This window comes from Saimiri boliviensis, chromosome 14 (assembly GCF_048565385.1).
Source record: "Saimiri boliviensis isolate mSaiBol1 chromosome 14, mSaiBol1.pri, whole genome shotgun sequence".
NCBI classification, from domain to species: Eukaryota; Metazoa; Chordata; class Mammalia; order Primates; family Cebidae; genus Saimiri; species Saimiri boliviensis.
Window position 1 is genome coordinate 47,893,050 of NC_133462.1, and position 24,016 is coordinate 47,917,065.

General features: G+C 50.6%; 1 protein-coding gene across 1 annotated transcript in view; it reads left to right on the forward strand.

Annotated features, from left to right (window-relative positions):
• The window catches only part of LRRN2 (leucine rich repeat neuronal 2), a 75,323-nt gene that overhangs the window by 45,094 nt on the left and 6,213 nt on the right, over positions 1-24,016 (forward strand). Inside the window, exon 2 of the mRNA XM_039467062.2 lies at positions 23,099-23,356. The gene's annotated coding sequence lies outside the window, so the exon portion shown is untranslated. The remainder of the gene's footprint in view (positions 1-23,098; positions 23,357-24,016) is intronic.

Consider the following 24,016-nt stretch of genomic DNA (forward strand, 5'->3'; position numbering starts at 1 on the left):
CGATGTCTCCTTTTTGGACCCCTGCCCTGTTCTTAAGCTCCTGGAGAAAACAAAGGAAATGTAACTCAAATGCTGTAATTATTTTAGAAGAGTGTGTTGGCAACACCCTGTGTGGGCAGGTTGAAGCACTGGCCATGGTGAGAGCTTTGGGTTACCTGTCTGTTTAAATTGCTTAGCGTTCTTCATGTCCATCATGGTGCAGGTGGGCTGCCCAGACAATCAGGAGTGGGCTCCGTGTCTGAAAATCAGTCTGTCAAGCTCTAAGCCCCTCAGGGTGCTGGCTCGTGAAATGCTTAGGTGCTGCACTGGAAAATGCTTTGTAGAAGAGCCCGTTGCTGCAAGGCCCTGAGGCCCTCCTCCCTCTCACCCCCAGCTACCTCTGCGAGTTCCTGTTCCTCCCTCACAGGAAGCACGTGTGCTCTTAATAGAGCTGCCTAATCACATGTTTAAACTAGACATTTTGTGGGTAATGACTCCTGGCTGGGTCCAGAAAGCCATCAGCTATCCCCTGTAGGGACGAGCCCTGCCGGACATGGTCCCTGCTGGCTGCAGGGGCCAGGGCAGTCCTTGCTGAGGCAGAGCCAGCTGTGTGGGGGGGCATAGAGGGTGGATGAGGACTGTCTGGAAGTTTGGCAAAGAGAGCTGGCACCTCCCTCCCTCCCTTGCCTACCCTGCTACTCCTGGGCACAGGATGAACCCAAATGTGAGGCCTGATGGGAGTGCAAGGCTGGGAGGCAGGGTGCCTGAGGTCGTTTCCCCCCTCTGCCAGTGGCACTCAAAGGACAGTTTCTGGCACAGGTCAGTCCCACGTACACCTGCACCTGTCTCCCAGCTGGGGAAGACAGAAAATCTGGCAATACCTACGGTTTTCCAGTCCCAGGGGTGTGACTGCAGAGCCAGCAGATTCACTGTTTGCCCCAAGTTTTAAGGTCTGGGGAGAGAGGTGCTAGAGAAATATAAGTTACAGCCATGTTAATTATTATTATTTTTATCATTATTGCAGGAGAGAATGTTCCCCCTGTTAATTCCCTGGGAAAATGACTGTGAAAATGAGCTGGCACCATCCGGGCCTTGTGCCCAGGAGAGCAAGAGCACTGGCTAACACAGCCTCCAAATCTGCTCCCCTCCAAGCTACTCTTCCGGGTCTGCCACTACACCCCTCTGCCTGCCACCTCCTCTAACACACACGTGCACCCACGCACAGGATACACAACACCCACACTCTTACACCCCTGCAGCCCCGGCTGCAGAGAGGAGCATGCACATCTACAGCATTAGAGAAGGGATTTGGCCCTTGTTCCTATTTCACTGGGCGAAAACCGACTGAGCTGTAGTAGAACCATGTGAAGGGGTGGAGGAAGACCCCTGCTTTCGTTCTGGAGTTTTCCACTTACAAACACTTCCACATGCCTCATCCCATAGGCTCTCTCACAGCTAGGTAGTTGGGGTGGGGTGAAAAGTGAGAGCTTAGGCATCACACGGTACTGAATTTACATGGTGACTTCTGTTAATTCATGTACTAGCTGTGTGACCATGAGTCAGTTGCTTAACTTCTTCAAGTCTCTATTTCACCATCAATAAATATAATACTATTCTCATAGGGTTGTTGCGTGGATTAAAATCTTTTTAAAGCCTTGTGAGGGGTCCAACACATAGTTAGCATTCAATAAATGGTGCCTATTAAAATTCAAGGCAGATATTTTTATCCCCATTTTATAGATGAGAAGAAACTGGGGTCAGTGAGATCGTCCTACAGCTGATGTCAACCTAAGTAATAAACAGAGAGGCTCTCCAAAAGAAAAAGGTGTTTCTTTGGGAATAGAGCATTGCAATGGGAATTTGCGTGCCATGGAAAACTGTGTGTGTGTGTGTTGAGGAAGGTAAAAGAAGACAAAGATTTTTAAAAGAAAAGATGAGGAGGAGTACATAATTGTTTTGAAATAATTATCCTTGGCTACAAAGATCAATAGCAAGGATGACACCTGTCTGAGGTTGGATAACCAGCTGTGGACAGATGTCCTGGCAGAAACATTTTTTGTATAAGGTTTCGATGGCCTTTGTGCAAGATTGTAGTTTGTGCAATCTTTTTGTTAGTTTTTATCAGGCATCTAAGCATGAGAACCCTCTCTTCATGGCCTTCCCTGGCTCTATTTGTCAGGGTGGTATTTTTAACCCTAGTAAGTGCTAGAGCTGTTATTAGAACTCCTGGATTTCGATCCAAATTAACTCTCTTAATGCCAAGCCCTCAAATGCCGCTGTTTTCCTGGGGCACTGGGGTGGTGATGTGTGGAACTGCGTGGTCGCTGTCAGCCTTTTGGCTTCCCCTGCAGCCAGCTCTGTCCTCCCTAGCCTGCCCCACACACATGACCATCCATCTGGAGGCTTCTGAAGGTGTCACCTGGTGGCTGCAGCTGTTGCTCAGTCTCTGCCAGGTGGGGTAAGGGAGTGGAGATGGGTAGAGGAGACCCCAGAACCCCGTGGAAACCTCAGGGCCTCATGGCGTGAGAAAAGGTGGTGATGGATGGTAAGAAGGAAAGGGAAGGGGTGGAGAACAGACAGGAGGGTCAAGAAAAGAGGTGGGCAGGGAGAGAGGACCAGGCCTCACAGTCTCCTGGGAAGGAGCTGCATTTGCTACAGGCCGGGAATGCCCTTCCAGGAGGGGGCGAAGTCCCACATTCAGAAACCTGTTTCTCTCTCTGATAATAACACATCCTTATGTTTGGTGGCCGCTATGGTCCGAATGTTTGTGTCTCCCCAAAGTTTCTATGTTGAATCTTAACCCCCAGTGTGATGGTGTTACAAGGCAGGGCCCTTGGGAGGTGAGATCATGAGCGTGGAGCCCACGCGAGTGGGATTAGTGTCCTTGTAAGAGACCCCAGAGAGCTCCCTCTCTCCCTTTCTGCTGTGTGAGGGCACAGTGAGAAGATAGCCCCCATCTATAAACCGGGAAGTGGGTCTTCACCAGACAGCGAATCTGCAGCTCCTCGATCTTGGGTTTCCCAGCCTCCAGAGCTGTGAACAATAAATTTCTGTTGTTTATAAACTACATAGTTTATAATATTTTGTTACAGCAGTCCAAATGGACTAAGATCATGGCAAATCCAGCTATTTACTTTTCAAATATGATCTTCTTGTGAATTTATGGTATATGAATTATATTTCAAAGCTATTGTGAACATATAGGATTATATAATATATACATATGTGTATGTCTGTGTATAAAATCATAATATGATTTGTTAAGAGCATAGATTCTTGCTTCCTACTAGCTGTATGATCTTGGGCAGGAGGCTTAACTTTTTTTAACCTCAGTTTTCTCATCTGCACCATGGGGATAATAATATAATAGAGTTTTATGAGAATTGAAAGAGATAGTGGATGGCAAGTGCCTGGAAGAGAGTCAGCCCTTAATGAAATTAGCGGATTTGATTGCATCTCTTTTAGCTACACAAGGCATATGTCATTACCTAAATTTTATTTATTTATTTACTTACTTTAGAGGCAGTGCCTTCTGTCACCCAAACTTGGAGTGCAGTAGTACAATCATAGCTCACCACAGCCTCACCTCCTGGGCTCAAGTAATCCTCCTGCCTTAGCCTCTCAAGTAGCCAGGACTACAGGTATGCACCACCACGACAGGCTAACTTTAAAAAAAATTGTTACAGAGATGGGGTCTCACTATGTTACCCAGGCTTGTCTTGAACTCCTGGCCTTAAGTGATCCTCCCAACTTGGCCTCCCAAAGTGCTCAGATTACAGGCATGAGCCACCATGCCTGGCCATTACCCCTATTTTACAATTGAGGAAACTGAGCTCAGAAGGATGTTTCTCTGTACAGGTCTGGAGTGCAGGCACCTTGTCTTATTCATCTCTGTGATCCTGTGCACAGGGTTGGGCTCAGTGAGTCTTTGTAGAGTAAAAGATGTTTCACCCCCTCGCTGAGTGGGAACCTGGCACTGGAATGCCAGGTTCTGGCTCTTAAGCCCAGGTGCTTCCCATCAAGCCAGGCCGATCAGCTAGGGAGGTTGAGAAGGCCGTATGGCGCAGGAGCCTCCTGGAGGCCTGTGGGCCTCTCCAGAGCTACCCAGGGGACCATGCCCCACTTGCTAACAGGGGAAGGACTTCCAAAGGCAGGAGCTGAGGCTGCTCTGCCAGGGGACAGCCGTCTCAGGGCAGGGTCATTCAGCAGGCTCACAGAGCCCCCAAAACCCTTCCCCAGCCTGGGAGCAGGAGCCTGGGGGGTGGCGTCCCACTAGACCAGGCGTCCCCAAACTTTTTACACAGGGGGCCAGTTCACTGTCCCTCAGACCGTTGGAGGGCCGCCACATACTGTGCTCCTCTCACTGACCACCAATGAAAGAGGTGCCCCTTCCTGAAGTGCGGCGGGGGGGCCGGATAAATGGCCTCAGGGGGCCGCATGCGGCCCGGCCCGCAGGCCGTAGTTTGGGGACGCCTGCACTAGACAGGCAGATAGACAGCTTCTTCAGTCTGGGATTCTGCTGAAAGCCCCGAAGCCCTGAAGCCCTGCTTCATGTAGTGCAGATTAGGCATCATGGGGTCCTAGAAATCTCCGCATGGCCTCTTGGCAAGTCTGGGATTGCTTCCTCACTTTGCACTACTTTGAAGACCTTGGGTGAGTTACTTCGCCTCTGCAGGCCTCAGTTTCCTTATCCATAAAATAGGGGTGCCAGTAGTCTGACTCCAAGGGTGTGGGGGATTCAGTGAAATGGTGCAGGCAAGTGCAGAGCCGAGCCCTGTTGTGAATAATGAAGCAGGTCAGAGGCCGAGATCACGGAGATCGCCATGACTGCGCTCTGGCCACGCCAACAGTAGTGGGTGAGATCGGCACTGGTGATTGTGTTCCCCGGGCCTCTGCCTACTGGCCTCATGCCAAGGCCTGATGCTGGGGGCAGGTTACAGGGGTGAGCAGGCAATCACTGTTGGGGTCCCCCTATGCTCAGTGAATGCTTTTATGAAGCGGGAGGGAGACCAGAAGAAAAGCAAGGAAAGGAAAAGAAAACCCTAGCACATTCTCGTCTGTTCTCCCCCAGTTCCGCAGCTCCTGGGGGAACTGAGCTGCATAATACAATGGGATTTAATAAAATGCCTTTAACTCACAAAGTTTGTCTGCTGCCAGCTCCTTAATTAAATTGCCTAATGCTGCTTTGCAATGGCAGCACAAACTCCTGTGTTTAAAGAGCACGGTGTTGCCATGGCACTCCCCCACAGGGTGAGCGGGGTGTGGAGGAGCATACAGATGAGGCCGAGGGGTCGGGGCCTTCCTGCACAGTCCTCCCTACCACCCGTTCACCTACTGCCCCCAGACACACACATGCACACGCGTGCATACACACACATGTCGCATGCTGCAATAGGCAGATTCTGGTCTGGTCTGGGAAAGGATTTAATCCTTGCTAAGGATGCTGAGCTGCAGTTTAGAACTGGGAGACTCAGAGGCATCCACACAGAGCAGAGCTGGTCAGCTGATCTGGCTGTGGACAGTGGGCTCCAGCCACAGCCCTTGGCACTCAGGGCAGCCCTGTAGGGTCTGGGGCAACCAAGTGTCTCCCCAAGCCACTCCTTCTGGCTGCCAACAGCCACCACCCTCTTCCCTGGTGCACGATACAAATACACTCGTCTGTGTGTGCCCCGACAAGAAGGGCTGGGAAGCACTGGGCTAGATCTGATTGGTTTGATGAGAAGCTAGGGATGTTCTTTCACATGTGGACGGTAGAGGAAGGAGAAGCTCATTTGCTTTATAGACTTTTTTCTTCAAAAGTAATGGTTCTCAGTCCTAGCTTCACTTCACATTCAAACCAGTTGGGGATTCCCCCCCCCCAATATTTTATTATGAAAAATGCCAACATACAGCAAAGTCGAGGGAATTTTACAGTGAGCAACCATCTACCTACTACCTAGACTCTGTCATTAACCTTTCCTTAGATTTGCCTTACCCAGCTCTCTCCATCTATCTACTCCTCTATCAATCCATCTTACTTTTGGTGCATTTCAAAGTAAATTACAGCCATCCATACACTTTTCCTTAAATTTTTCAGTATCAACAACTACAGGGTTTAATTTTTACTTATAATATTTTTCTTTTGATATAAAATTTACAGAGAAATTCCGGAAAGTTTTTTTCATACCATGTGTGGATCCAACACCTGAGATTGGTTTAATTGGTCTAGAGTGGGAGGTAGGCATCAATATATTTTATTTTTTCTAAAGGACAGAGTCTCCCTGTGTCTCCCAGGCTGAAGTGCAGTTGTGCAATCATGGCTTAATTCAGCCTTGACCTCATGGGCTCAAGGGATCCTCCTGTCAGCCTCCTGAGTAGCTAGGACTACAGGCATGCACCTTGTAGCCCACTGCCCGTAACCAGCTCTGCTCTGTGCAGATGACCCTAAGTCCTCCAGATCACTATGTTGCCCAGGCTGGTCTCAAACTCCTGGGCTCAAGCAATCCTTTCACCTTGGCCTTCCAAAGTGCTGGGATTACAGGCATGAGCCACTGTGCCTGGCTAGCATTAGTATATTTTAAAAGATCCCCATATAATTCTATGGCCCAGCCAGAGTTGAAAAACAGAGATAACAGGAAGCAAATGATTGTCATTTTTATGTCCATGATCATCTTTCTTTTAGTGTGCCCTTCTGTGTGCATGTGAATCCACTTATTCTCATGTTAGCATTGTTGGGGGTCTCATTTTCCAACGTGTATTTCCCAATGACAGAAGCCGTGTCTGTTTCAGTTTCTGTACACATCACAGCAATGAGGCCATATGCATGTTCTGATGGTGATCGGGGCAGCTATAATGACCAGGATTGTGACAGTGGATGGAGGAGATGATGATGCTCACAGAAGGTGTTAAATGAGTGTGGTCATGGCAGCGAGCAGGGGATTCATAAGGCAAACATGGGCTGGTGACATTAACAGAGAAGGCAGGCTGCAGGTGGACTGACCGTGGTGATGGTGGAGATAAATCTCATGATGGCATTGTGATAATGAGATGGTCGTCTTGGTGATGCTGCTGCTGTGGCCTGTCCCTGTGAGGGCGATGTGCCAACAGATGCTCGTTCCCTGCAGTAATTCTCGTCCGGGAAGAATGTTGGTCGTTACACGGCAGGAAGGTTGGTCCTTCCATTTGGGGTTCTCACTGTTGCAAGGTGCAACTCTTTCCAAAATTCTAAGGCCACCTGAGAACATTCTACCCCTGGAGCCAAGGAAGAGGCTCAGCAGAGCAGCAGCAGCTCCTTGCTCAGCTGCCCCTTTCTACTGCACTTTAAGACAGCTCCGGTGTTAAGTACGAGTGGGTCATTAGGAACATTTATTTAAGATGAACTGTTCTGGGAGCCAGCCGGGCTTGGGATGCCAGCCGTCTCGTGATCGATAGTGATTTTATTTGCTGCCTGCACAGTTTCCTGTTCCCTTCGTGCCTGGTACACTCAAGGGAGGACTGGAAAACCGCTGGGGTTTCCCCTCCCTTAATCCATGCAGCAGGGGGCAGAGGTGAGCAAAGCCCCAGAGTAATCCTGAACTCTGAGGGCTGGGATGATACCCTTTCTGAATTGTACTGGGTTGCAGAGAGAGGGTTAAGGATGAGAACAAGGTTGGGGCTGCCAAGACACATTACATTTAAAATATTTACATATTAATATTTACTTATATGTAAATATATATAAGCCCAGGGAGTAATGCTGGAAAATACCTTTAAAATAATATTGTCCAACGCTTTTATTTTACAGATGAGAAAACTAGGGTTAAGTGGTCAGCAAATAAGATCATTGTTAAGAACAATAAAAGAACAATAAAATAAGATCGTTGTTAAGAACAATAAGAACAATAAAAATATATTTTATGCAAATATCTCTAAGGAAGCAGAGTGAACTCACACCTGTGAGATCTTTAGAATGGTCCTGTGAGTTGGCAGGAAACTTCCTGCCCATCTGACCCATGACTCCTGAATCTGAATCCCTTCCCAGATTTTTTTCACTATGCAGTGAGCCTAGGTCACATCTGTATAGCACTTCTCAGCTCACCATGCATATTTCATGTCATGTTTTCATTTGATCTGTACATCTCTAAAAAAGAGATGGCACTAGTCTTATGCCCATTTTTCAGTGGAGAAAACTGAGGCTCATGGAGATGAAGCATCTTGCCCAAGCTTGCAGAGTTAGTAAGTAGCAAAGTGGGAACTAGAACTCAGGATGCCGATGTTACTGGATGGCTTAAAACAACATAAATGTATTGGCTTACAGATTTGGAGGCTGGAAGTTCAAAATCAAGTTGTCGGCAGGGCCACCCCCGCTCTGAAACTTGCAGAGAGGGATTCTTCCTTGCCTCTTCCTGCTTTCTGGTGGTGGCCATCAGTTGGTGGCGTTCCTTGGCTCACAGCTACAGAGCACATGGCACCTTCCTGTGTGTCTCTGTCTTCACATGGCTTTTTTTTTTTTCTTATGAGGCTACCAGTCATATTGAATTAGGGCCTTCTATAATAACTTCATCGTCAGGTGATTACATCTGCAAAGCCCTTATTTCCAAATAAGGTCATATTTACAGGTACTGGGGCTTAGGACTTCAGTATATCTTTCTGAGGAACACAATTCAACCCATAGCAGTCCCTGACCTCCAAGCCAAGGGCGTTTTCCAACATGCTGTTTGCATATTTGCCTCCATCCCATTCATTCTCTCCTCTGTGTCTTCTATTCCCAAGGACCAGGTGCTCCCCTCCCCTGCAATGCAGGATGTAGGGCTGGCTGAGAGCACTTTTCATTTTCTGCTCTTCCCAGATTATTACAAGCTAATAAAGTAAAATCATGAAATATAGGTGGGCTTTTTGTCTTTTTTATTCCCAGATAGTAAAAATCATCAACGCTTGCTCTTAATTAGTTTAATTTCCAAGCTTCTAAATATTGATTTAACCTACACTCTTTTGTACTTGCTGCAGTCACTGAATTATGCCTGTTATTGATCGCAGATGGAAGCATTTCCTTCCACAGTCTTGGGGGCCCTAAGAGCCGCTGGACCTGCAGCGGGTGCACTGGGCTCGGAAGGCGTGGATGGGTGTGGAGGAGAGAAAGCCTCTGCCAGATTGGAAAGGGCTTTCTCTTGAAGAAGGGCTGCTGAGCTTAGACCAGGGGCCAGTTTCTTTCTCTTGGGTTGGCCCATGCCCAGTAGAGTTTGAATAAGAAGTAAACTGGAAATCTCATTCTATTCCAGCCTTGTAGAAGTAGGAGGAGAGCTGGGCAGCGGGGGCTGGAGGAGGGTGATGTGGGGTCAGGGTTTAGAGCACAGGTGTTAGGGCCAGCCAGGAACAAGTTTGAGTCCTGGCTTTACCAGCTGAATGTTCTGGGCAGGGTACCTTACCTCTTACGTCTGGGAAGTGGGGCTAGTAATTTCCACATTATGGTGTTATTGTGAGCATTCAACACAATCACTCTTCGTCAGGCACCTAGCCCAAGGCCTGGCTCATAATCAATGTCCAGACAATGGTTACCATTACCATCTCTGCCCTCTAGCTGGAAAAACAAAGACTGGACTTGGAAGCATACTGTATCTTCTAGTTTCAGCCTCCTTACTTGTTTAGGTGTGATCTTGAACAAGTCACTTAACTCCTTTCCACTAAAATGAGGATAATGGCCCCTACAGCTTCAGAGGGCTACTGCGAGAATCACATACTTCGCAGTCCGTTTGTGCTGCTGTAACAGAATACCCCAGAATGGGTAATTTATAAAGAACAGAAATTTGTTTCTTACGGTTATGGAGGCTGGGAAATCCAAGACAAGGTGCCAGCATCTGGTGAGGGCTGCTCTCTGCCTCAAAATGTTGCATCTTCACGTGGCAGAAGGTAGACAGGCAAAAAAAAAAAAAAAAGAAAAAAAAAATTCCCGGCCGGGCGCAGTGGCTCAAGCCTGTAATCCCAGCACTTTGGGAGGCCGAGGCGGGTGGATCACAAGGTCAAGAGATCGAGACCATCCTGGTCAACATGGTGAAACCCCGTCTCTACTAAAAATACAAAAAAAAATAGCTGGGCATGGTGGTGCGTGCCTGTAATCCCAGCTACTCAGGAGGCTGAGGCAGGAGAATTGCCTGAACCCAGGAGGCGGAGGTTGCGGTGAGCCGAGATCGCGCCATTGCACTCCAGCCTGGGTAACAAGAGCGAAACTCCGTCTCAAAAAAAAAAAAAAAAAAAAAAAAAAAATTCCCACTGACAAGCCCTTTTATAACAGTAATTTATTCCTTCATGACCTAAACACCACCCAAAAGGCCCCACCTCCCAACACTGTTGCATTGGGGAATAAGTTTCCAACACATGAATTTTTTGGGATATAGACCATAGCAACACAGGATTGTGGATATGGAAGATTTTTTTTTTTTTTTTTTTGAGACAGAGTCTCACTCTGTCACCCAGGCTGGAGTGCAGTGCCACAAACTCAGCTAACTGCAACCTCCACCCCCGGGTTCAAGCAGTTCTGCCTCAGCCTCCCAAGAAGCTGGCATTATAAGTGCATGCCACCACGCCCAGCTAATTTTTGTATTTTTAATAGAGTCAGGGTTTCACCTTGTTGCCAGGCTGGTCTCGAACTCCTGACCTCAAGTTATCCACCCTGCACCTTGACTTCCCAAAGTGCAGGGATTGCAGGTGTGAGCCACCGCACCCAGCCAATATGAAAGAATTTTAATTGCAAGGTGCATTTGGTCTGAACAGATTTCATTATTGATGGCTGTTGTAGTTACTCCCTTTTCCTGGTTTGGGTTTGGGTTTATTTTTATCGTTAGAGACAGGGTCTTGCTGTGTTGTCCAGGCTGTAGTACTGTTGTGTAGTCATAGCTCACTGCAGCCTTGAACTTCTGGCCTCACGTGATCCTCCCACCTCAGCCTCCGAAGTAGCTAGAACTATAGGTATGAACCACCACACCCAGATAGGTTTTGTTTTGGTTTTGGTTTTGGTAAAGACAGGGTTTCACTGTGTCGGCCAGGCTGGTCTCAAACTCCTGGACTCTAATGAGCCTCTCTTGGCCTCCCAAAGCACTGAGATTATAGGTGTGAGCCACTGCGCCCAGCTGGCTCCTGCCTTATATACTTCCTTCAGCTGGCCTCTGCCTGAGTATTGCGTCAAGACTGTTCCGCCTCTGGCTTGCTGCTCCTACGTCTTCATCATATCACTCACACTCTCAGGACCCAAGGGGAGCCGCTCACTGCTTGGAATTCACTTCATATGTTTTAATCTCAGGACCTTTCCTCCTAGTGTCTCCTATCTGGGCATCTACTGGCCTACGGATTCCGGCAACACTCTCATGTGAATTTTTCAGCGGCTTTATTGAAGTACAATTTGCATACCATCAAATTCAGCCATTTTCAGTGTACAGTGATTTTTAGTAAATTCCCCTGAATGTTTGTCTAACTTCCTATACGAGGTAGAATCGATGCTCTTTCCCCTACCTGTGCCCTGCTGCCCTCACTCTGTGACAACTTTTATCATCCTCTAGTAGACTGGTTTAGTTTTCTTTTTAACCTGTGAATTCCCACCTGCCCTCCCCATAACTTCACGTACATACAGTGCCTGGGAGAAGGTCAGGGCTCTGTTTCATGTTCACAGGATGCAGAGTTCCCTTGTGGCCAGGACAGAGAAAGTGAGGGGGGTCTTGAATACCTAACCTAATCTGTCAGGGTATAAGCAGATCATCATATATGCATACACATACATATATATATATATCATATACGTGTGTGTGTGTGTGTGTGTGTGTGTACATATTAGATTGAACATTCCAGGTGTCACTGTCCTTGGTGTGTAGAATTCTGATCTCATCTGGAGAGGAAGTTAGAGATGAGCTAGCCGGCAATCTTCAAACTTAAGCATGCATCAGAACCACCTGAAGGGCTTGTGCAAACACAGGTGACTAGGGCCCGCCCTCAGGGTTTCTGATTCTGCAGGTCTGGGGTGGGCCACGGGACCCGCATTTCTATCAAGTTTCCAGGTGATGCGGATATTACCGGTCCAGGGACGACAGTATGAGAACCACTGCTCTAGCCCAGCCCCCTCATTTGGCAGAGGAGAAACCCAAGGCCTCGGGCAGGAAGAAGACACCATCCAAAGTCTGTCCCCAGGCCAGGAGTACAGCCAGCCCTGTCCCATGCTCCGTCCCGCAGCACTGCTTCCCCCACCTGGCTTTGGAGGTGGGTGCGGAGTGGGAGAGGGGAGGCAGCCTCTGAGAAACACTGTCCACCGGCCTGCCCTGGCAAGGGGGAACACAGAGGGACTCCTCAGGGAGAGGCCTGTGGGGTTGGGGAGGGGCCAGGGAGAGGGCCTGGGGGAGGGAATGGCCAGGACACTGGAGGAGGTGGCCAGGAGGGACAGGCCATTGTCTTGCAGTTATGGGGGAGGAAAGACAAACCCCGCCGCTGGGCCTCAGCTGCAGCCATTTATCTCCCGGCTGCCTGAGACAGCTGACAGAGGGAGCAGGCAGCGCCGGGAGACTCCTTCCTCGGCGTGATTTATCTGGAGCTTCGTCTGGCAAACCTGCTGATGAAATGAGTCTCCTTTTCTCTCCGCCTCATCAATTTTCATTCTGATTTCCTTTTCCTTTTCCGTTAGAAGGGGCTTGGCCTTTCTCCGTGTTTAACTGGGCTGCTCCCCATTCTCTGCCTCCCTTTCTCCTTGGCCACCAGGGCCCAGGCCCTCTGACCAGGCCTCGCCCACCCCCACCCAGCCCTGCCCTGAGGTCCTTCCCTCAGTACCACTGACACTGGGGGCAGGAAGGCCAAACCTTCTTACCTCAGGGCTCATTCACCTTGAAAGCAGTGGTGCTTCCCGCTAGTCATCCAGGTCTTAAAGCCACTGTCCCCGCCCTTGAGCAGCCTGCAGTCTGAGAGAAGGTGAGCATCGGATTTGATGTGGATTTTTTTTATTTCAACTTTTATATACTGGGTCCATGTGCAGATCTGTTACTCTGGAATACTGCATGATGCTGGAGTTTGTAGCATGGCTCCTGTCGCCCTGGTAGTGAGCATAGACCTGATACGTAGGTGTTTCAACCCCACACACACCCTCTAGCAATCTACAGTGTCTGCCGTTCCTATATTTATGTCCATGTGTGCTCAGTACTTAACTCCCATTTGTAAATGAGAACATGTGATATTTGGTTTTCTGTTCCTGTGTGAATTTGCTTAGGACGATGGCCTCCAGCTCTATCCACACCGCTGCAAAGGCCGTGATTCCGTTCTTTACATCTTGTTCTTTCGATGGCTGTGTAGTAGTCCATGGTGTATGTATGAGTCTGTTTTTACGCTGCTGATAAAGACATACCCGAGGCCGGGCGTGGTGGCTCGAGCCTGTAATCCCAGCACTTTGGGAGGCCGAGGCGGGTGGATCACGAGGTCAAGAGATCGAGACCATCCTGGTCAACATAGTGAAACCCCATCTCTACTAAAAATACAAAAAATTAGCTGGGCATGGTGGCGCGTGCCTGTAATCCCAGCTACTCAGGAGGCTGAGGCAGGAGAATTGCCTGAACCCAGGAGGCGGAGGTTGCAGTGAGCCGAGATCGTGCCATGGCACTTCAGCCTGGGTAACAAGAGCGAAACTCCATCTCAAAAAAAAAAAAAAAAAAAGACATACCCGAGACTGGGAAGAAAAAGAGGTTTAATTGGACTTACAGTTCCACATGGCTAGGGAGGCCTCAGAGTCATGGCGGGAGGTGAAAGGCACTTTTTACATGGAGGTGGCAAGAGAAAACGAGCAAGGTGCAAAAGTGGAAACCCCTGATAAAACCATCAGATCTCATGAGAATTACTTACTACCATGAGAACAGTATGGGGGAAATCACCCCCAGGATTCAAATTATCTCCCATGAGTTCCTTCCACAACACGTGGAAATTATGGGAGTACCATTCAAGAAGAGATTTGGGTGGAGACACGCCAAACCGTATCAGTGTATATGCAGGACGTTTTCTTTGTGGATATGAATCCTTGAGGGTGGAGGAAGGAGCAAGGGATTGATTATTTTGAGTGGGTGGTGGAGCCTGGCCGTCAGGGAAGACCACATAGGGGTACAATATAAACTGTGACTTCAGAGATGGAAAGGCATTTCCCAGATATGCAGGTGAGGAAGGGGACTTGTGGGCAAGATCCCTGCATGTGCAGAGTCATGGGACAGGAGAGACAATCGCTTGTGTCACTCTTAGAGTCTTCCCTCCCCTTCCCCCTGCCCTTGCGTCTGTCCCAGGATCCACTGTGGCTAAAGGGATGTGCTGGTGCCCAGGCTGCTGGAGGAGCCTTTGAACAATGCTGCAGGGTCTGTTCAGTGCCCCCACCTGACTCCTGATATGGAGAGGTGGAAAAGCTCGTGGGTCAGCACTGGGATTGGCTGCCCATCTGAGGCTCGCAACTGTGGCCAGGGTGGAACATCTATGGGAGGCCAACAGCTGCGACATTTAGAATGCTTCTGGGAGGGGTGCTTTCGACCCTTCTGGAGAGCATGTGGGGAAGCAGAGGAGCTGCTCCCCTAAGCCAGGAGGAGCTGGAGCTGAGTTGTTTATTGGGTGAGAGTTGTGTCAAACACCAGTGATCTTTAAATGAAGTGAGTCCTAGGGCTGTCCTGAAGAACAGAACTACGCCCCTGGTCGAAGACTCCAGGGAATGCCTATAGCTGACATTGGACAGGGCAGCTCCGTTAGGAAGGAGTGTTGCCTGCACTAGGAAGGTGCCAAGGAAGAGGCTGCCTGCCTCAGAGACTGAGCTCCCAGATAGCCGGCTGAGGCTGGCCTGGTACAAAGGTGGTCCTGAAGCCCAGCCAGGGAAATGTGCCTCCAACAAATGGAAGTGGATAAAGAGGGAAAGAGACTCTAATGAGCGCCAGGCACTCTCTCTAGACATCTTTTCCAGATTCCCCCTCGCTATGAGACAGGTCTCTCTCCATCTTGCCGATGAGAATCTCAGCGAAGAGGCTGAGGACGGCCTGTGCAGGTCCCCGGGACCGCACTGTCTCCAAAGCCTGCAGTTCAACCACTCACCTACGCTCTCAGGGAGGTCGGTGGAACCTGCGGGCTTTCCGGAGGGGGAGCCTGAGAGGGCTTCAGAAGGGTGAATGAATGCTGTCATAGGAGCACGACAAATCCAGAGGCAAGAACCTGAGTCCGAGAAAAGTGCCCTCTTCACCTGGAGCCAGTGACCAAGGAAGGGCTAAAGAGGCCATGCCTGGAATGGCCGGGGTATCGCCCAGGGAAGGCAGGCTCAGGGGTGAAGCTTGTCTCCTTCCTGTCAGGAAGGAAGGAGGCAGGGGGTCTGAGCTCAGACACTGCCCACCCGGTAGGCAGTGGAGCCACCCGAGCTCTGAGACAGCCAGCCCCCTCCCTCTCCACTTGCTTTGCCTGCCTCGCCTTTCTTTTCTTCCCTCCCTCCCTCTTTCTTTTCTTCTCCCAATAGTCTCTGAGCAGCCACCGTGTCCAGACTGTTGGAAGCACTAGCAACTTGGAGCACAGCTCCTGCCCTAGAGGAGCTCACAGTCTGGTCGGGGAGACAGCCAGCCAGCCAATTTAGGATGGAGGCACACTAGGGCACCATGGGAACCCAGGAAATGGGTGCAGGGGGTCAGAAAAGGCTTTCCTGAGGATCAGCAGAAGCCTGGCAGCGAACAGCAGTGAGGCGCAGCCCGGAGCTGCCTCCGTGCCCCTGGTCGGCTGGCTCTGCTCCCCTGCAGCCTTTTTTGGTGCAGTGCAAGCAGACAGCAAGGACTCTGTGCGCTACCTACTGGCACCCTCTACTCCTAATTAAGAAATAACGAGGCAGGCTCCCTTCCAGGCAGCAGAGCTCTAACACTCTCTGCTTGGGCCAGCCAGGAGACCTGGGAAGACAGAGATTCCTGCCTGGGGACAGTCCCTCCCCTCCCAGGCCCAGCAAGGGGGGTTTCCTGGAACCCTGACCCCTCTCATTCCAGAGAGGAGGGAAGGGCAAGTGTGAACAAAGAAGCCTCACCTTTGCCCAGCAGATGTCCTCCAGTCTCTTCCCACCATGACAGCCCTGGAGGTCAGGTGAGTGCTGGCACCAGAATCATGGAACTGGCAAGGGCTGGCAATGGGGTTCAGATCCTGGCTCCTTCACATGCTCGCTGTGGGAATTCAGTCCGGACCCTTAGCTTCGCGAAGCTTAGGTTTCTCGTCTGAAAAGTGCCTCCCTCACAGAAGGATGGGAGGAGGAATACCAAGAGGCTAGCCAATAGAAGTGCTGGCACGTGGAAGACACTCAGGAACGCCACCTCTTTCCACTGAGACTTTGCTTCCGGTTATCATCCCAGTGGCGTCAACCAGAGTTGAAGGGACTCATTTTCCCAAAAGAGAGATTCTCAGAGTAATGGTTTTCAAGCTTTTATAGCTACAGCCAAAGGCCAAAAAAAAAAGCCTTGTATCATATCCCAGTGCCCAAATGGGTATATATAAAATGGGTAGGGGGTGAAACCATCTCAAAACAATGCTTAGTCTGGCTGCACACAATGCAGTCTGATATTTTCGATTTTGTATTCTTTTTCTTTTTTTTTTTTCTTTTTTTTTTTTTTTTTCTGAGACGGAGTTTCGCTCGTTACCCAGGCTGGAGTGCAATGGCGCGATCTCGGCTCACCGCAACCTCCACCTCCTGGGTTCAGGCAATTCTCCTGCCTCAGCCTCCTGAGTAGCTGGGATTACAGGCACGCGCCACCATGCCCAGCTAATTTTTTGTATTTTTAGTAAAGACGGGGTTTCACCATGTTGACCGGGATGGTCTCGATCTCTTGACCTCGTGATCCACCCGCCTCGGCCTCCCAAAGTGCTGGGATTACAGGCGTGAGCCACCGCGCCCGGCCTTCTTTTTCTTTTTTTTTGAGACGAGTCTTGCTCTTGTTGCCCAGGCTGAAGTGCAATGGCACGATCTCGGCTCACTGCAACCTCTGCCTCCCGGGTTCAAGCAATTCTCTTGCCTCAGCTTCCCGAGGCATGTACCACCACACCAGGCTAATTTTGTATTTTTAGTAGAGACAGGGTTTTTCCATGTTGGTCTGGTTGGTCTCGAACTCCTGACCTCAGGTGACCTACCTGCCTCAGCCTCCCAAAGTGCTGGGATTACAGATGTGAGCCACCGCACCTTGCCTCTATTCCTTTTTTTTTTTTTTTTTGGAGACGGAGTCTCGCTCTATCTCCAGGCCAGAGTGCAATGGTTCGATCTTGGCTCACTGCAACCTCTGCCTCCAGAGTTCAAGCGATTCTCTTGCCTCAGCCTCCCAAGTAGCAGGGACTACAGACACACACCACCACACCCAGCTAAATTTTGTGGGATTTTTTGTTTTGTTTTGTAGAGACAGGGTTTCACCATGTTGGCCAGGATGGTCTCGATCTCCTGACCTTGTGATCCACCCACCTCGGCCTCCCAGAGTGCTGGGATTACAGGCGTGGCTCGTGCCGGCCTCTATTCATTTTTTTTTCTTCTTCTTCTTTTTTCTTTAATTGCATTTTAGGTTTTGGGGTACATGTGAAGAACATGCAACATTGCTGCATAGATACACTTGTGGCAGTGTGATTTGCTGCCTTCTTCCCTAAATCTGGCATTTCTCCCCATGCTATCTCTCCCCAACTCCCCACCCCCGCTGTCCCTCCCCTATTTCCCCCCAACAGACCCCAGTGTGTAGTGCTCCCCTCCCTGTGTCCATGTGTTCTCATTGTTCAACACCCGTCTATGAGTGAGAACATGCGGTGTTTGATTTTCTGCTCTTGTGTCAGTTTGCTGAGAATGATGGTTTCCAGGTTCATCCATGTCCCTACAAAGGACACGAACTCATCGTTTTTGATGGCTGCGTAGTATTCCATGGTGTATTCATTTTTTTAACGTAGATCATGGCCCACATTAGTTTTCATGACCTACTAATGGGTTGTGATTAGCAGTTCACACCAGAACACCCCTCAGGCCTGCAAGGGAAATGCACAGTACCAGGCTCTAGGGACACAAAACTCCATAACCATCCTTTCCTCAAAGAGTGTCTGCCTGGTTGGGAAGACAGACTCACGGCCTGACAGTAAGGAAGTTGCCACTGTGGTTTGTTCAGAGTCTCGGGGCAGCTGTGGGAGGAACCAGCCTTCTCTAAGGGAAAGCATCACAGACGAGAGGGCACCTGGGATGGGTTTTCACTGCTGAAGAGGAGTTGCATACTTGAAGTTGGGGAAGGGCATGGCAGGCAGAGTGAGAGGCCCAAGGTGTGGAAGGAAAAATAGCCAGAGTGCGGCGTGTCTGGGAATGAGAGGCAGTGAGGGGAAGTGAGGCTCTCTCAGGTGAGCAGTAGAGCCTAAAAGAGGCCATTGTCCACGACAAGGCCAGAAGTGAAAAGAGAAGTGAAGGCGGTGTGAGCATTTTTTGGGGGGTGTGAGGTGGGAGAGGGCAGATGAAGAGGGCGGGCATTTCCAGACTTCGGTGGACGGTGGTGCTGACAGCAGTGGGACGAGCGCAGCACAGCCAGGGGGTGGGGGGAGATGTGCCGTGTAGGACAAGCAGAATGGGAGGAGCTTCTGAGAGTGCCCAGTACAATGGCCCAGGGGACGGACGGTCAGAAGTGCAGGTCAGGTTCCTCCCCGGCCACCCCAATCCATCCTATTGCCTATGCCCCAGAACGCTGTGATGAGAAGGCCTAGGGGCCAGGGGGCCAGGAGGTCACCAGCATCATCCTCCCTCAAAGCAGCATGGCACTCCCAGGCCCAGGCACGAGGGTGCTGGCCAGAGCTGGGCCCCAAGGCTTAGAGCAATTTTTAGATATGGGAACTCTGAAACCAGAGAGAAGAATCAGCCTTTCTTCCTGGAGATCACTGGTTAAACATGAGACTCTGAGAAGCTATAGCCCCGTTTGAAGTGGGAGGAGGAATGGGGTGGATTGGAAGTTCCTTAACACCAGAGTAACCTAATTCCAAAGACCCCGGTCTCAACTCGTCATGGAAAAGGAAGGGGAATTCTGGGTTTTCAAAAGGAAACTGCTTGGAGGCAATAGAAGTCTGGACAGTGGCTAGCTCCAGGTGGGGGCTGGATATTGAGTGGGAGGGGGCACACAGGAACCTTCTGGAGTGCTGGGAATGTGTATGTCTTGATTTGGGTGGTGGTTGTACTGTATCTATGCATGTTGGGATCAGGCACCTTCATGTACTCTCCCGTACATACAACATACCACAACAATTTTTTAAAAGTTTATTACAAAAGTTGAGAGATGAGAAGTATTAGGTTGGCACCAAAGTAATTGAGGTTTTGGCCAGGATGGTCTCGATCTCCTGACCTTGTGATCGTCACTACTTTTAATGATCGAAACCGCATTTACTCTTGTGCCAACCCAATACATTATAAGATGGAAAGAGAGGCCACCGTGCTGGGAGGAACGGAGGGAAGTAACGGGCACATCCGGCGCCTTACATCACATACTCCTCACTGCCATTCCAGAAGGAGTGCAGGCATTATCCCCATTTCCCAGCTCGGGCATTTGAGGCTCGAAAGGTTAAGTACTTTGCCCAAGGTCACACAGCGAGCAGCAGAGCCAGGCTCACGCTCCAGCACTCCCCCTTCACATGAGTTATTCATGGAATTCAGACTCTGGAAGAGCAGATAAACGCTGAGGCTGAGGTCTCCTTCAGCTCTGAGGTTCTGGTTGTGTGTGATTAAAAAGGAGGTGGGAGTGAGGGGCCAGGCTCACCTCCCAGGAGGAGCTGGAGGCCAGGTATGCAGATGGAGGACTGGCCTTCCTTGCCCTCAGCATCTCTCCCACCCAGCGCTTATCTGCTGGTGAGGAGGCTGGAGTTTATCAATGCTACACTCAATTACGCCGCCCATCTGTCTCCGCAGCTTTGCAGGGAGAGGGGGGTCCCAGCACTGAAGCAGCCAAGGCCAGGCAATCGATCACCGCCTGCCACCCTCCCTCCGGACTCTCGGCTCCCGGGGTGTGGCTGGGCAGGGAACCGCCAGGGAGAGGTGGGAGGAGGAGAGGAGAAGAGAAAGAGAGACTCTGTGTTCACTAATACCAGGCAGGAGCACCGGGGCTGTGCGGGGGCCCGGGGCCGGAGAAGGAGGGAAGGGAGGAAGCAGCGACAGCATCTCCAAGCTCTTCCTTTAGAGCTTTGCCAAAAGTCTGAGTTCAACGAGGGGTGTAGTGGATTAATTCCACAGTTTCTGCTAAATCCAGAGAAACAGGCTGGAGGACATAGGCCTGACAGCGTTTGCAGCACCAGCCCTTCCAAGAGGAAAACTTGCCCTTGGAATGAGCAACCAACCCAGCTTCTTGGAATACGGCTCTGGGGCGTTTTGCCTTCTGTCCCTGAACCCCACCGCTGGCCGGCAGTCACTGCACAAAAAGCAGCCCCCAGCCCCCATTCAGAAGGCAGGCTGAGGTCTGTGTGCAGCGGCTGGCTCTGTTTGTCCCTGTGGTTCCAGGCCCAGCCACACTCACACTGAAACAGTGTCCTTCCCCACACTGTCCCCCAAGGGGGTCGTTCTAGGCAGGAGTCAAGGAACAGGAGCTGAGGGGCCCAGCAGGTGGCAGGTGGGGTGGAGGCACTGAGGACCCGGGCTGTCTCTGACGGGATTTGTAACTGAGGCAGCCTTGACCTCTGCTCCTGTACAACAGGCACTGATCCATGTTGGCCGGGCTGGTGACTCTTCAAAGACCCTGGGTTTGAATCCTGACCCCACTCCATAGAAGCTGTGCAACCTCTGATGAATCACTTAACATTTCTGACTCTCAGTTGCTTCCCTGGCAAAATGGAACTAAATAATCCCTTCTTTGCCCACACACAGGGTTGTTGGGGGGATTAAATGCAATGCATGTTCTCTACACATTTCACTATAGCCACTCACAAGCACCTGCTACAGGCTCAGTCCTAAACTTGGTTCTCTGGGAACACAAAAGGCATGTAAGACATGGCCCCTGCCTCAAGCAGCTTGAAATCCAGTTGGGGAAAGTATACACGTGACAGTCTGAACTCCTGATCACCCCTGGAGATTACGAATGAAAGACGATTAGCTTTCTCTGCAGCTCCCCAGTAGAAACTGCTAATCAGCCTGCATGGGCAGGCCATGTGCAAGGCAGCCTTAGATGGTGATGGCAGGTGAGTGGGCAGCTCCGAGCTCCATCCTGGAAAGGGCTGCATGCTCAGCAGTGAGGGGGGTAGACTTGTCTGGGCCTTTGCCAAGCCTTGGGGTCAGAGGTACAGTGTGAACATGAGTCATCAAGTCACTGCCTCTCTGGATCCTAAGACCCAGCCCGGGGCTCTGGGCCCAGGAGCCATGAGCTCTGCCTCATCGACCCAGCCCAATCAGGGGAGGGCAGGAGGGGGCAGCAGGCTGGGGCAGAGGGGAAAGGTAAGTGCCTGGAGGTTTTCAATTAAGTTCTAAATGGTTCTTTGATCCCCTCAGCACAGTTGAGCACTGACACAGAGCTTAGGTGTTGATGGAGAAGGGAACCTGGACTCAGATAGGATCTGAAGGTCAGGGAGATGCTGGGGCCCAGCTGAAGACCCCTCTCCACCTCCTCCAGCCCTCACCTTCTCTCCACTTGTGAAATGTCTCGGGCTCTCCTAATAGTTTTTTTGTTTTTGAACCTGCCTCCCCAGCTAGCATGGCACTTGCTAACTTATCGAGTCCTAGAAACCAACTTCTGCTGTCTCCGAGGAAGTCCTAGAGCTGGAGCACCTCTTAACCCTGAGAGACGACTTGCGCTGGGAGGGAGTTAACATCCAGTTCTTTCTGTGTGCAACACACTCGTTTAATTCCAATGGCAATATCACGTAATACAGAAGGAAATTGCTGCTCAGAGAGGTCAAGCAGCTTTGCCTAGCATGCCCGGGTAGTGAGTGGCAGGGCCGAGATTTGGGTCCTGATCTGTTTGCTGGTGGGTCTGCTCTCTCACAGCAGGTCTAGGTGGGAGTCAGGGGTCTCTGGTCTGCAAATGTGGCGGGACTACTGGCCAGGGATCCAGTTCCACGGGGACCTCTCGGGGACTCAGCTTGTTCCCTACTTCCTTTCCACCCACATAGAACACCGCAAAATTCCCTCCCCGCTTCCTGACCCCCCAAGCACTGGCTTGGGTGGCTGAGTTCCCCTTGCACATGTATGCAGGCGTGCGTGCATGTGTGCACGTGTGTTTGTTTACCCTGAGTTTTTACGTGTCAGTGCACACACGCCCCTACACAAAACCTCTGTGTCTTTTAAGTCACGGTTGTTTTTCCCACCTTCAGAAATAGCTGCAGAGAAAAGTGGGAAGTAGTCAAATGTAAATAGGCTTGCTGTGTTCCTGCTCAGGGAAAGGTACCCTGCCTCCAACTGCTCCCCTCCCAAGGCCTAGCATCCCGGAAGCAGGGGGAGGTAGGCGAAGAGCCCCTCTGGCCCACTCAGAGGGAGCTGCCAGGATGGCTGCAGGAGACATGGCTCCAAGCTTTCTGCGGCTGCCTGGTAAGGAGTCATCACCCCAGGGGACAAGAACGGGCATGTGGTCTGCTGCTGTGGCAGTCAGTATATCCCAGACCCTCCAGGGGCCCAGGGTAGGCTTGGGCCAGACAGACCTGGGAGCAGAGATGTGAAGTGCGGACGGCACACAGCCCCTGGACTTGGGTTCATTCCCATATCTTGCTGCTCACCAGCTATGTGACTTGAGCCAAGTTCTTTAACCTCTTCAGGACCTCAGTCTCTGAATCTGCAAACTGGTGGTACTAGTGCTTATCTCACATATCTGTTATGAGGGTTATGTAGAATAAGACATTCAGAGTCTTTGAAGAGTTTGCTCAGTGTTTGTGCATTTCTTTGACACTTGTAGCTAAAAGCCTACCTGGAATCAGACTTCCACTCAGGAGTCAGACCAGACTCAAGAAGGGGACATGGTCTGGCCCCTTTTCATTTCCGTCTTTGGTTCCGCGCCAAGACTGGACTTGCCCCCACGGCCCTGGGATCTGAGAGAGAAACTGGGTAGGGTCCTCACACCGGATGGAGGAAACAGCCGTGGCTTGCATTCTCGATTGCAGGAGTGATGTCCAGGCTCCTGGGGAAAGGGGCTCTGGAGTCACAGAGGCTGAGTCATACGATTGACACTCACTGGGCACCCATCCTGTACTACAGGCATGAGGCAAGACAGGTCTCTAGTTGGAGGCGTTTTCCCACGGTGTTGTCAGAACTGTGACGGTGGAAGTGCGAATCCTGTAAGAGCATAAAGCCAGCCCCTTCGTCAGCCAGGCGGGCGGTTTCAGAGAAGATTTCTTCTGCAGGAGGTGACTGAACTTAAAGCTGAGCATTGAAGAACAAGTAGGAGTTTTCTGGAAGACGACGAGGAGGAGATATTAGAAGGGGTGGCATGTCACAGTAACTTCAACCCAAAAGGTTTGTGTGGAACGGGTAAGTGGGGTGGTGACGAGAGAAGCCAGGTGAAGGGGCCGAGCCAGGTCATAGAAGGTGTTACCTGCACAGCTGAGGAGGTCAGACCCAGGCTTCTTAACTCCACTACCTCATCCTGGGCAACTCTGCCAGGCTGTTGGGAAAGGAGAAGAACTCCTGCCTCCATGATGGGGAAGTTGGCAAACACCAAAGCAATACCCCCACCCAGAAGCACCTAGGCAGCAGAACACCCGCTTCCCCAGCCTGCCTGTATGTGGACCAGACCTGCCGCCTTTCACCTCTAGAGTCCTGGGGAGTCCATCCCAGATTTTAGAAGCTGTACTTATTCCACCAACCCTCACCCGCCTCCCACGTACACTGCCAGAGGAAGGTCCAGAAACTTATTTTATCTTTCATTTACCCAGTGAGCCAAGCAGGTTGGGAGGAAAGAGGTAAGAAAAGTTAGAGAACCTACCTCACATCTCTCTAGGCTCTGAAGGACTCTGAAGATGACAATAATTTCAGCCCATCCACTCTCCTTCCCTCCCAAAACACACACACACACACACACACACACACACACATATACATACACACATACACACACACATATATACACACACACACATACACACACACATATACACACACACATACACACACATA